The sequence below is a fragment of the Triticum dicoccoides genome, chromosome 7B (assembly GCF_002162155.2).
Source record: "Triticum dicoccoides isolate Atlit2015 ecotype Zavitan chromosome 7B, WEW_v2.0, whole genome shotgun sequence".
NCBI classification, from domain to species: Eukaryota; Viridiplantae; Streptophyta; class Magnoliopsida; order Poales; family Poaceae; genus Triticum; species Triticum dicoccoides.
Genome location: NC_041393.1, coordinates 527,547,336 through 527,557,697, shown reverse-complemented (window position 1 = coordinate 527,557,697; position 10,362 = coordinate 527,547,336). Strand labels below are relative to the sequence as shown.

At 46.2% G+C, this 10,362-nt stretch overlaps 1 pseudogene; it reads right to left on the bottom strand.

Annotated features, from left to right (window-relative positions):
* Positions 1-2,188: 2,188 nt before the first annotated feature.
* Positions 2,189-9,656, bottom strand: LOC119342211 (annotated as a pseudogene).
* Between the last annotated feature and the right edge of the window lie 706 nt (positions 9,657-10,362).

Genomic DNA, 10,362 nt, shown 5'->3' with positions numbered 1-10,362 from the left:
GACCCGCTCCCGGATCTACCCCCTGGATCAAAGGGGACGAACCCAGGGATAGCAGCACACCCGCCTCAGCGGCCATGACTTTCTTTGTGGAGGGAGTTGTGGTAGATGTCTTCTGCACCGTAGCCTTGTCGCACCCATCAGACACCTTAGTGCACTGACAGCGGCAATTGCTGCCTGCACGAGGGGATTAGCCAGGATCTCATTAGGGATTCTCTCTTGGTCCGGCTTTGCTGGGCTCAGTGTCTTCACCTGCTGCAGCTCCTTCCCGTAACTAAGATAGCGACGAGCACTAGACGCTACTGGGGTGACATAGTCACCTCTACTGCTACTTTTCTTGTAAGGGGAGGCACACATTGTTGCCGTGAACCTCATCTCTTGGAGGTCCTCTAGAAACTTACAGTCGCGTTGACCATGCCCTACATAGCCACAGAAGCCACAAAAGCGTGGCACTCTCTCATACTTGACCTCTAAAAAGAATAGCTCATTTTTTGGTTTATCATGGGACTTGATCCTGCTACAGAGGGGCTCATCTACATCATGGTTTATACGGACTCGGATGAAATCGCCCCAAATCTTGCCACTGTTGTTTGTGTCCACCTCCAGCACCTCTCCAAGTAGTGCACCGAGCTTCCAGGCGACGCCCTCATCCAGCATGATTGGGGGCACATCATGGATGTGCACCCAGATGGGCATGTGGGCAACCTCCACGTCGCCCGGGCGTGCCCCGCCGTCCACCGCCACCATCAGGAATGCATCGCCCTGATCGGTCCAGGGGCCATTGTTGAGGATGAAGCGGCGATCACCCGCCCTCTCGAACTCCAAGAGGAAACAGTTGTTCTTGAGGGGTTTGTAGTCGAGCCTTTCCTGAAGGCCCCATTTGCTTTTGAGCTCGCCGAAGAGGCCTTCACTGTTGTAGGGCAAGGGCGAGAAGAAGAGCCCCACAACAATCCACCTGGTCCTCATGGCTGCCCGTTCCTTGGTCAGGTCCAGTTCCACCACCGCGTCGGCCCTGGGAGTGTGATGGACAGGAAACCTCGGGGCAACGATGTCGCCCCCGGCCCCTAGTCGCTTCAAGCTTGCCCTCTCTCCCTGGCGAGAAGACTCGCCCCTGGTCAGCAGCCCAGTGAAGCTCTTTCCCCCCATGGGGCGGGAAGCACCATGCTCAGCATCCATGGGGGCTTTCTTCTTGCGGGACTCCTGGTTCGCCATTGGGAGGCAACGAGTACTAGCAGGTGAAGAAATGTTGTGTGGTGTGCCTCTGCTCCCAGGAACCGAGACCTTTATGCTCCTGCTCTGATGATCCGGATCCCGAAAAACCTCGCCCATCATGATATCAATTTGCCCTTCTCCCTGATCTCTTCCCTTATTGCCAACCACTGTGATCTTACAATCCTTATCAGGCGGCTCCTTCTTGCCCGAGCAGGTTGAAACATGCATCCTAGGTTTGATCTCATTCCTCCCCAGGCCATGCTTGAGATCTTCCTTCATGTCGCATAATTTGGATCTGATCCTCTCCACCACAAGATCATTTGGGTGCCGCCGCTCCTCCTTATCGGATCCCGGATTGCTCTTTGCATCCTTCCTTTTCTTTGCGATTTGGGCGATCGCCTTCCTCGATCGGAGCCATGCTTCCAGCAGGCCCAGCGGATCCTCATCCTTCTATGGATCTTGATTCCCGACTCTCACCTCTCTTTTCCTATCGTAGATCTCAGATCTCCCTGCCGGCGAGGTCTCTCCCCTCGGGGCTGAGGATCGCCTCGCAATCGCCTCGACAGGGGCTCCATAGATTACGCTCGTTATGCAAGAACCGCTGGTACCTAACAATTCTCTTCCCGGGCAGTTTTAACATGCTCCCTCTTACACTTAGATGAGGACTTTCTGAAAATATATTCTTTTCAATAGGTTTTTATTATAAAAAAACATGCAGGCCGCGTGCCTCTTAATGACCTTGCATCCGAGGTAGACTGTTTTACACAATTTTGGACCAAATTGTTAACTCGTCAAAAGTTAAGTGACCACTTGTATGGTTTTTTCTAGTTTATGTATGTATCTGTTAACGCTTCACAATTTCATGTATTATGGTGATATTAATTAACTCAAATAAAAAGGAAAAGTTCTTGGGGTGGGTGGGTACACGTAAGCAATTCAGCCACACCTTTTCCCCTTCAAATAATTATTTTGGTGGCCTTTAGCTTTTGTATCTGATGGAATAGTAAACGAACTGCAACATGTTGAGCGTGCTGAGAGCCGCCATGAACCAGAAGAAGTTGTCCAGGTGGCCTTCGTCGAGGTTGTCCGGGATCCACCCCGTGGCCAACGCGACGGCACCGAGCAGGGCGGAGTTGAGGTAGCTCCCGCCAGCGACGGCAAGATGCACGAGCGCCGTGCCCAAGCTCTTCATGGATCCTGGGGACTGGTCGTAGAAGAACTCGAGCATGCCGATGCTGGTGAACACCTCGGCCGCGCCCAGCATGAAGTACATTGGCGCCAGCCACATGATGCTTATCGAGGTCTCCGGCGCCGATGCCAGACGCCTAGTCTCGATCAACGCGGTGTACGCCATGGCGGCAATGGATAGTGCGAGGCCTGTTAGATAATACCGAGAAATAAACGAGACAAAGAGACACAGGGATTTAACGTGGAAACCCTTGTGGGAGAAAACCACGGACGCACAAAGGCGCAATCACTATGAGGAGGAGTATTACAAGCACGAGATGACAGACCGTCTGAAGTGCGACTACACGGGGTATATAAGAGGGCAATACATGAGAGTCCTTGGAGGACAAGTAAACGAGTTGTACTCGTACGCGTCGACGTCAACGCAAAGGCCCACACCGTTTGTACTACGTCTAGTCCAACACAGTACTAGAATTTAGATCATAATTTAACAATCTCCACCTTGATCCAAATTCCCTCCAGTAGTCGAAGAAAGTGAATAACTCCATCCAAATGAGCATAAACACCTTGTGCGTCAAAGTCCATAGGACTAGTGAGAAATACCAACTAAGCCTGAGCAAAGCTCAAACTTATTGGTAGGAACTGGCTTTGTCATCATATCAGCAGGATTATCATGAGTACTTATCTTGCATACCTTCAAATCACCTTCAGCAACAACATCTCGAATATAGTGAAATCTGACATCAATGTGCTTTGTCCTCTCATGATACATTGGATTCTTTGTAAGATGTATGGCACTTTGACTGTCACTAAATACGGTAGGGCAAGATGAATCTCAACAAATCTCAGTGTATAAACCTCTCAACCAGATAGCTTCTTTGCATGCCTCAGAAATAGCCATATACTCGGCATCAGTAGTTGAACAAGCCACAATAGACTGCAAAGTTGCTCTCCAACTCACAGCACAACCACCAATGGTGAAAACATAACCTGTGAGTGATCTTCTCTTATCCAAATCACCAGCAAAATTAGAATCAACAAAACCAACAAGTCCATCTCTAGTTTTCCCAAACTGTAAATAAGAATTAGAAGTACCATGCAGGTATCTGAAAATCCACTGAACTGCTCTCCAATGCTCTTTTCCAGGATTAGCCATGTATCTACTGACAACACTCAACGCATATGATAAATCCGGACGAGAACAAACCATGGCATACATAAGTGAACCAACTGCACTCGAATAGGGAACTCTAGACATGTACTCAATATCTGCATCTGACTTAGGACATAAAGCTGATGACAATTTAAAGTGTGCAGCTAACGGTGTACTCACCGGCTTGGCATTATGCATATTAAAACGACGAAGAACTTTATCAATATATCCTCTCTGACTTAGATATACTTTTCCAGACGGCCTATCTCTGGATATTTCCATGCCAAGTATTTTCTTTGCTGCACCCAAATCCTTCATCTCAAATTCATTACTCAATTGCTTCTTTAGTTCATTAATCTCTGACATACTCTTTGCAGCAATAAGCATATCATCAACATAAAGGAGCAAATAAATAGTTGAACCGTTGACAATTTTCAAATAAACACAACTATCATAACTAGACCTTTTGAAACCTTGAGAGAGCATAAAGGTGTCAAATCTCTTGTACCACTGTCTAGGGGATTGCCTCAATCCATAAAGAGATTTCTTTAACTTACAGACAAGCTTTTCTTCTCCAGGAATAACAAAACCTTCAGGTTGTTCCATATAAATATCCTCTTCTAATTCTCCATGTAAGAATGCAGTTTTAACATCCAATTGTTTAAGCTCAAGATCATGCATGGCAACAATACTGAGTAAAGTGCGAATAGAGCTATGCTTCACAACAGGAGAAAAGACTTCGTTATAGTCAATACCTGGAATCTGACTGTAACCTTTAGCAACTAACCTTGCTTTATATCTTGTCTCATCATTAGGAGAAACACTTTCTTTCCTCTTGAAAATCCACTTGCAACGAATAGGTTTCTTCTCTCTAGGCAATTTTACTAAATCCCAAGTGCCATTCTTTTCAAGTGATTCCATCTCATCATGCATAGCGGTCATCCACTTATTACTATCACCATAAATAATAGCCTCGGAATATGAAGAAGGCTCAGAATTACCTTCAATTTCTTCTGCAACAGATAAAGCAAAAGAAACAATATTGCACTCTTCAATTAACCTGTCAGGTTTATTAATACCCCGTCTAACTCTGTCACGTGCAAGATTCCAACTGGGTGGAACAATAGGCTGATTTGGAGAAGGAGTGACATGATCATCATTAACGACGGGTTCATCATGTGCATCAACAATTTCATTACCAGATGTATCACCTGAATCAATAACATGCTCCACCTGAACAGTAGGCTCCTGAACAATAGGCTGCTGTTCACTCTCAATGGGAACATTAGTAGATGAAACATCATGTAACATAGCAGATTCATTAAAGATAACATTTCTGCTAATAACAACCTTCTGGGTTTCAGGATTCCACAATTTAAAACCTTTAACACCAGACTTATAACCAAGAAAGATGCACCTAACAACCCTAGGCTCCACCTTTCCATTATCAACATGAGCATAAGCAGTGCAACCAAAAACTCTCAACTGTGAATAATCAGCAGGTGAACCAGACCATACCTCAATTGGAGTTTTCTTATTAAGAGCAATAGATGGTGAATGGTTAATGAGATAACAAGTAGTGGAAGCAGCCTCAGCCCAAAAACGCCTATGCAAACCTGCATTGGACAACATGCAACGGGCTCTGGAAATAATGGTCCTGTTCATACGCTCAACAACACCGTTTTGTTGAGGAGTATAAGGAATGGTGTAATGTCTGACAATGCCTTCAGACTTGCAATAATTCTTAAATTGCTTAGAATAGAATTCCATACCATTATCAGTGCGAAGTATTTTTACCTTCCTTTCAGTTTGTCTTTCAACCATAATCTTCCACTCCTTAAAAGCTGAGAATGCTTCATATTTATGCTTCAAGAAATAAGGCCAAACTTTTCTCGAATAATCATCAATAATAGTCAGCATGTAACTAGCACCACCTAGTGACTTCTTGCAAGATGGTCCCCATAAATCAGAATGCACATAATCAAGAATACCTTCAGTTGTATGAGTCGAAGCATTGAATTTCACCCTCTTGTGCTTGCCGAAGATACAATGCTCACAAAATTTCAATTTACTAGGTTCATATCCATCAAGAAGACCTCTCTTATTTAACTCTGCTAAACCAAATTCACTCATATGTCCAAGACGCATATGCCAAAGGTTAGCAGCATCACAATCAGAATTCTTTGAAACAACTGGAGTAGCGTTACCTCGAAGGTAATAAAGACCATTGGTCAAACTTAAGTCACCTTTCATCACAACAAGGGAACCTTTGGTGACTTTCAAAACACTATCTCCACCTGAATACTTGTACCCCTTTGCATCGAGGGCACTCATAGAAATAAGATTTCTCTTCATCTTCGGAATATACCGAACATCTGTCAAAGTTCTGATTATGCCATCAAACATCTTGATTCGAATAGAACCTATGCCTTCAATCTTGCATGGTGAATTGTCAAAACCCAAAACGGAACCAGCAGAAGTAGTGAAATCAAAAGTATTAAACCAATCTCTATGTGGACACATATGAAAAGTGCATGCAGTGTCAAGTACCCACTCATCATTGGTCTCAGCACATCCAGCAATAACGACAAGAGCATCATCGGAACTATCATCACGAGCAACATTAGCAGAATTTTCACCTGGTTTGTTACCTTTCCTCTTTTCCTTGTTCTGCAACTTGAAACACTCAGAGATGTCATGCCCGTCTCTCTTGCAATATCTGCAATACTTCTTGTCTCTGGATTGCGACCGGCCCCTGTAGCCGTTTTTACTTTTGCCTCTGTTTCCATTATTGGAGTTCTTCTCCTTTGTCCTGCCATGAACAGATAATCCCTCGGCTTGGGATGAACTCGAACCATCATGACGCACCATTAATTTCATCTTCTCCTTAGAGTTCAAAGCTTCATAAACTTCATTAAGCGTGAGAGTATCACGACTATATAATATGGTGTCTCTAAAATTGGTATAGGAACTTGGCAATGAACAAAGTAGCATTAAAGCGGTATCTTCCTCTTCATACTTAACCTCCATTGCAGCTAGATCAGATATGATCTCTTTAAATTCTGAAATATGATTCAAAACATTACCTCCCTCGGGTAACCTGTGCAGGAATAATTTTTGCTTCAGATGCATCTTGCTGGTGAGATCTTTAGTCATGCAAATCCCTTCCAGCTTTAACCATAGAGCGGCGGCAGTTTTCTCGCTCAAAACTTCCTGCAAAATATTATTATGCAAATGGAGTTGAATTTGTGACAAAGCCTTACAATCAATTCTTTTCTCCTCATCAGTCCAGTCCTGAATTCGGTTCTTCCCAAAACTATCCAGTGCTACATCATAGTCGGCCTGTGCCAACAATGCCCGCATCTTAACTTGCCATAGGGTAAACCTTGTGTCACGGTTCAGCAGCGGAAGATCGTACTTCATGGAAGCCATGAGTAGGTAAATCTGTGTACACAAAGTAGTACAAGCTGGTAGAAAAAAATTCTTGATAGAATTTAATTTGCAGGGCAAAGAAAATAGGATAATAGCACCTGGCAGTCGCTGGAAAGTGGACGTAGCGATTGAACAGAGAACAAAAATCTGATCTGTAGATCAGCCTTGGCGTCCACGTATGGAGTAGTAGCAGCTACAGTACGATCACGTGAACTAGTACTAGTCAAAGTACTAATCGGATGGTTTTTGTCTCCAAGTAGTACTAGCAGTGACTCGGTGGATCGGTTTGCTCCTCGGGAGCCAGCGATAACGTGCGCGAGGACAGCGGATATATCGATCGCCTCCAAACTGTCGGTCTCGGCTTCGTAGGGCGGCAGTAGTACTATCTCCGTCTAGGTGAATAAGTCATTCACGTAGTTCTAGGTCATTGATTTGAGCAATTAAATATGTGTTATATATTATGAAAAATACATCACTAGATTTCTACAAGGATGTAATTTCTAAATATATATTTTTTGTCATATATAATATATATTTAGATAGTTAAATCGTCAACCTAGAATTACGCGAATGACTTATTCACCGAGATGAAGATAGTAGCAGATATTGATCCGTGTTCGGATTCGTCGGATCGCCTGGTCGCGTCGGCGGCGGTGCACGCAACCCTTATCTCTCGATCTCTGATCTCGTATCTGAACCTCAGCTCTGTATACCACTTGTTAGATAATACCGAGAAATAAACGAGACAAAGAGACATAGGAATTTAACGTGGAAACCCTTGCGGGAGAAAACCACGGACGCACTAAGGCGCAATCACTATGAGGAGGAGTATTACAAGCACGAGACGACAGACCGTCTGAAGTACGACTACACGGGGTATATAAGAGGGCGATACATGAGAGTCCTTGAAGGACAAGTAAACGAGTTGTACTCGCATGCGTCGACGTCAACGCAAAGACCCACACCGTTTGTACTACGTCTAGTCTAACACGGTTCTAGAATTTAGATCATAATTTAACAAGGCTGACGCCAATGCGCTGCAGCTGCGTGAATCCCCTGTGCTCGCCGGTGACGCGCCGTGCGAGCGGCACCAGCACGGCGTCGTAGAGGGGAACCCAGATGAGAACGCTGATAATGTCAAAGGTGGAGAGCGACGCCGGCGGCACGACAAAAGCGCCAACACGATTGTCCATGGCCATACCCTGCTCGATCAGCGTGGTTGACATCTGAGAGGTGACCGCGAAGAAGACGAGCATCGACGCCCAAACGGGTGACATCCGCAGCAGCATCTTCAGCTCCTCCACCTGCGACACCGTGCAGAGCCGCCACGGGCCCTTCTTCTCTGACGACGCCAGCACGATCGCAGCCTTGTCAAAGAACCTGAACTGCCCGGTGTGCTGAGCATTGCCATTTTCGTGCAGGGCCGAGGTGTCATCGGGCAGCTCGAGACGGCAATTCCTTGCTGCTACGACGACCACCTGGGAGACCCTTGTCAGTGGGCTCCCTCCCACTCCCAGTGGCCTGTACCTGTAAATCTTCCCACCGGAGACGAACACGGCGAGGCCGAATCCTATGAGCACCGTCGGGATTGCGTACCCGACGGTCCACCCGATGTTGTCCTGCACCCAGACGAGCAACGTCGCCGACAGCAGCGAGCCAATGTTGATCGAGAAGTAGTACCAGTTGAAGAAGGAGCCCTTGCCCACGCGCTCCGCCGGGTCCGCGCCGTCGAACTGATCGGCGCCAAGGGCCGTGGCGCAGGGCTTGATTCCGCCAGTGCAAAGGGCGACAAGGTAGAGCCTCAGGTAGACGGCGGTACGATGGACACCACCGCCCTCGTCGGAAGAACGAGGCAGGAGCCACGGAAGCGCCGCCGATGATGTCATGATGAACATCCCCTGGCACATTGTCAATGAAAAAGTTTCAGAAATGTTGCACAGCGTTGTACAGTAAATTCAGAAACGTTGCAGATTAAGCCGATCTGACAGCATTCTGGTTGTCTCGCTTACAAAGATGTACACGGAGAGGAAAACTGCAACTGTCGAGTATCTTCCCCAGTAAGAGTCGGCCAAGAAGGCTCCGACAACCGGCGTGAGGAAGCAGCTGCCGACCCAGGTGGACACATTCCTCGCGGCGTCGACGTTGCTCTCGTGGAGCACCGTCGTGAGGTAGGTGACCAAGTTCTTGGCGATGGCGGCGAAGCACAAGCATTCGCTGAATTCGGCGCCTGATTTAGGTCCAAGGCTCAACATGTTACTACTTCTGTACGGAAAATGTGGAGCATCAAAGCAGATGTTCTTACTAAGCATTGTGCAGTACCTAGAATGAAGAAGCATGCTCTCTAGTTGCCGGTGCTCTGCTTGGGAGCAGGCTGTCTGTCGCTATCAACTGTTCCATCGCTCGTGTATCTTGAACATTCGTCCTGAACAACATAATAAAATTTGATTACTGAGTTCCATATGGAGATTCCACATTTAGTAGTACTCCCTCCGATCCTATTTTCTCTGCGTATAACGTCCATCTCGAATACCAAGAGAAAGCTCGCTCGATTGTTTTGAGTACCATGCAATAGACAGCAGGGATGCTGGTTGGGCAGAGGAATATCCATCACCTGTAGCTGTGGACGCAGGCAGCGATGGTTCAGCAGTGGCCTCTCCTCGTCTGCTGCTTCCATACACTCTCGATGTAGTCTTCAGAAGTTCCTGGGAAGAATTCTGTGTGCACCGAACTATCAGGAACTTGTTATCTAGAGACCCCGTTGTGTAGAATGATTGGACAATATAAAAAGAGAAAGAAAAGAGAAGGCCTATCATGGGAAGGAAAAAACACATGATGTAATCGTCTGCATAATTCTACGACTAACAGGAGAACAAGCTGACTTTTTTTTTCTGATTCCACGTTGAGCTGAACAGCGAGAGCGACCTCAGTGAAGACGAATGCGGCGGATGAGACTTTTTTTTCCTCCTCTCCTCGCGGAGGAAGATGAATGCGACAGCAGATTCCCATCTCCTACTACGCTTTTGTTAAAAAATGAGCAGCATCTTTCTTCCCACACACTAATAGTAGTAGTCTCTTAGCTAAGCTAAGGTAAGCTAAGCTAGGCTACAACGTGCAAAAAGGACAAGGCGGATGGAGACAATGCTCCTGGAGCTGGTGCACTGTCAGCATCACTCACTGGGTCACTTGACAATAGTTCGCAACCGGTTATTTCCACTTTTCTTCCGCATAAATTGGAGTATATTTTATTTAGGGTAACAGTCTCACCGTATATTCCTATAGTGATCTAAACGCTCTTATATTCGAGCAAGTAATTTTCATTTTGTCTTTCCGCTCCATCTCTCCGGCTGAAGGTCACTCGCTGCACATGCCACGAACCTAAG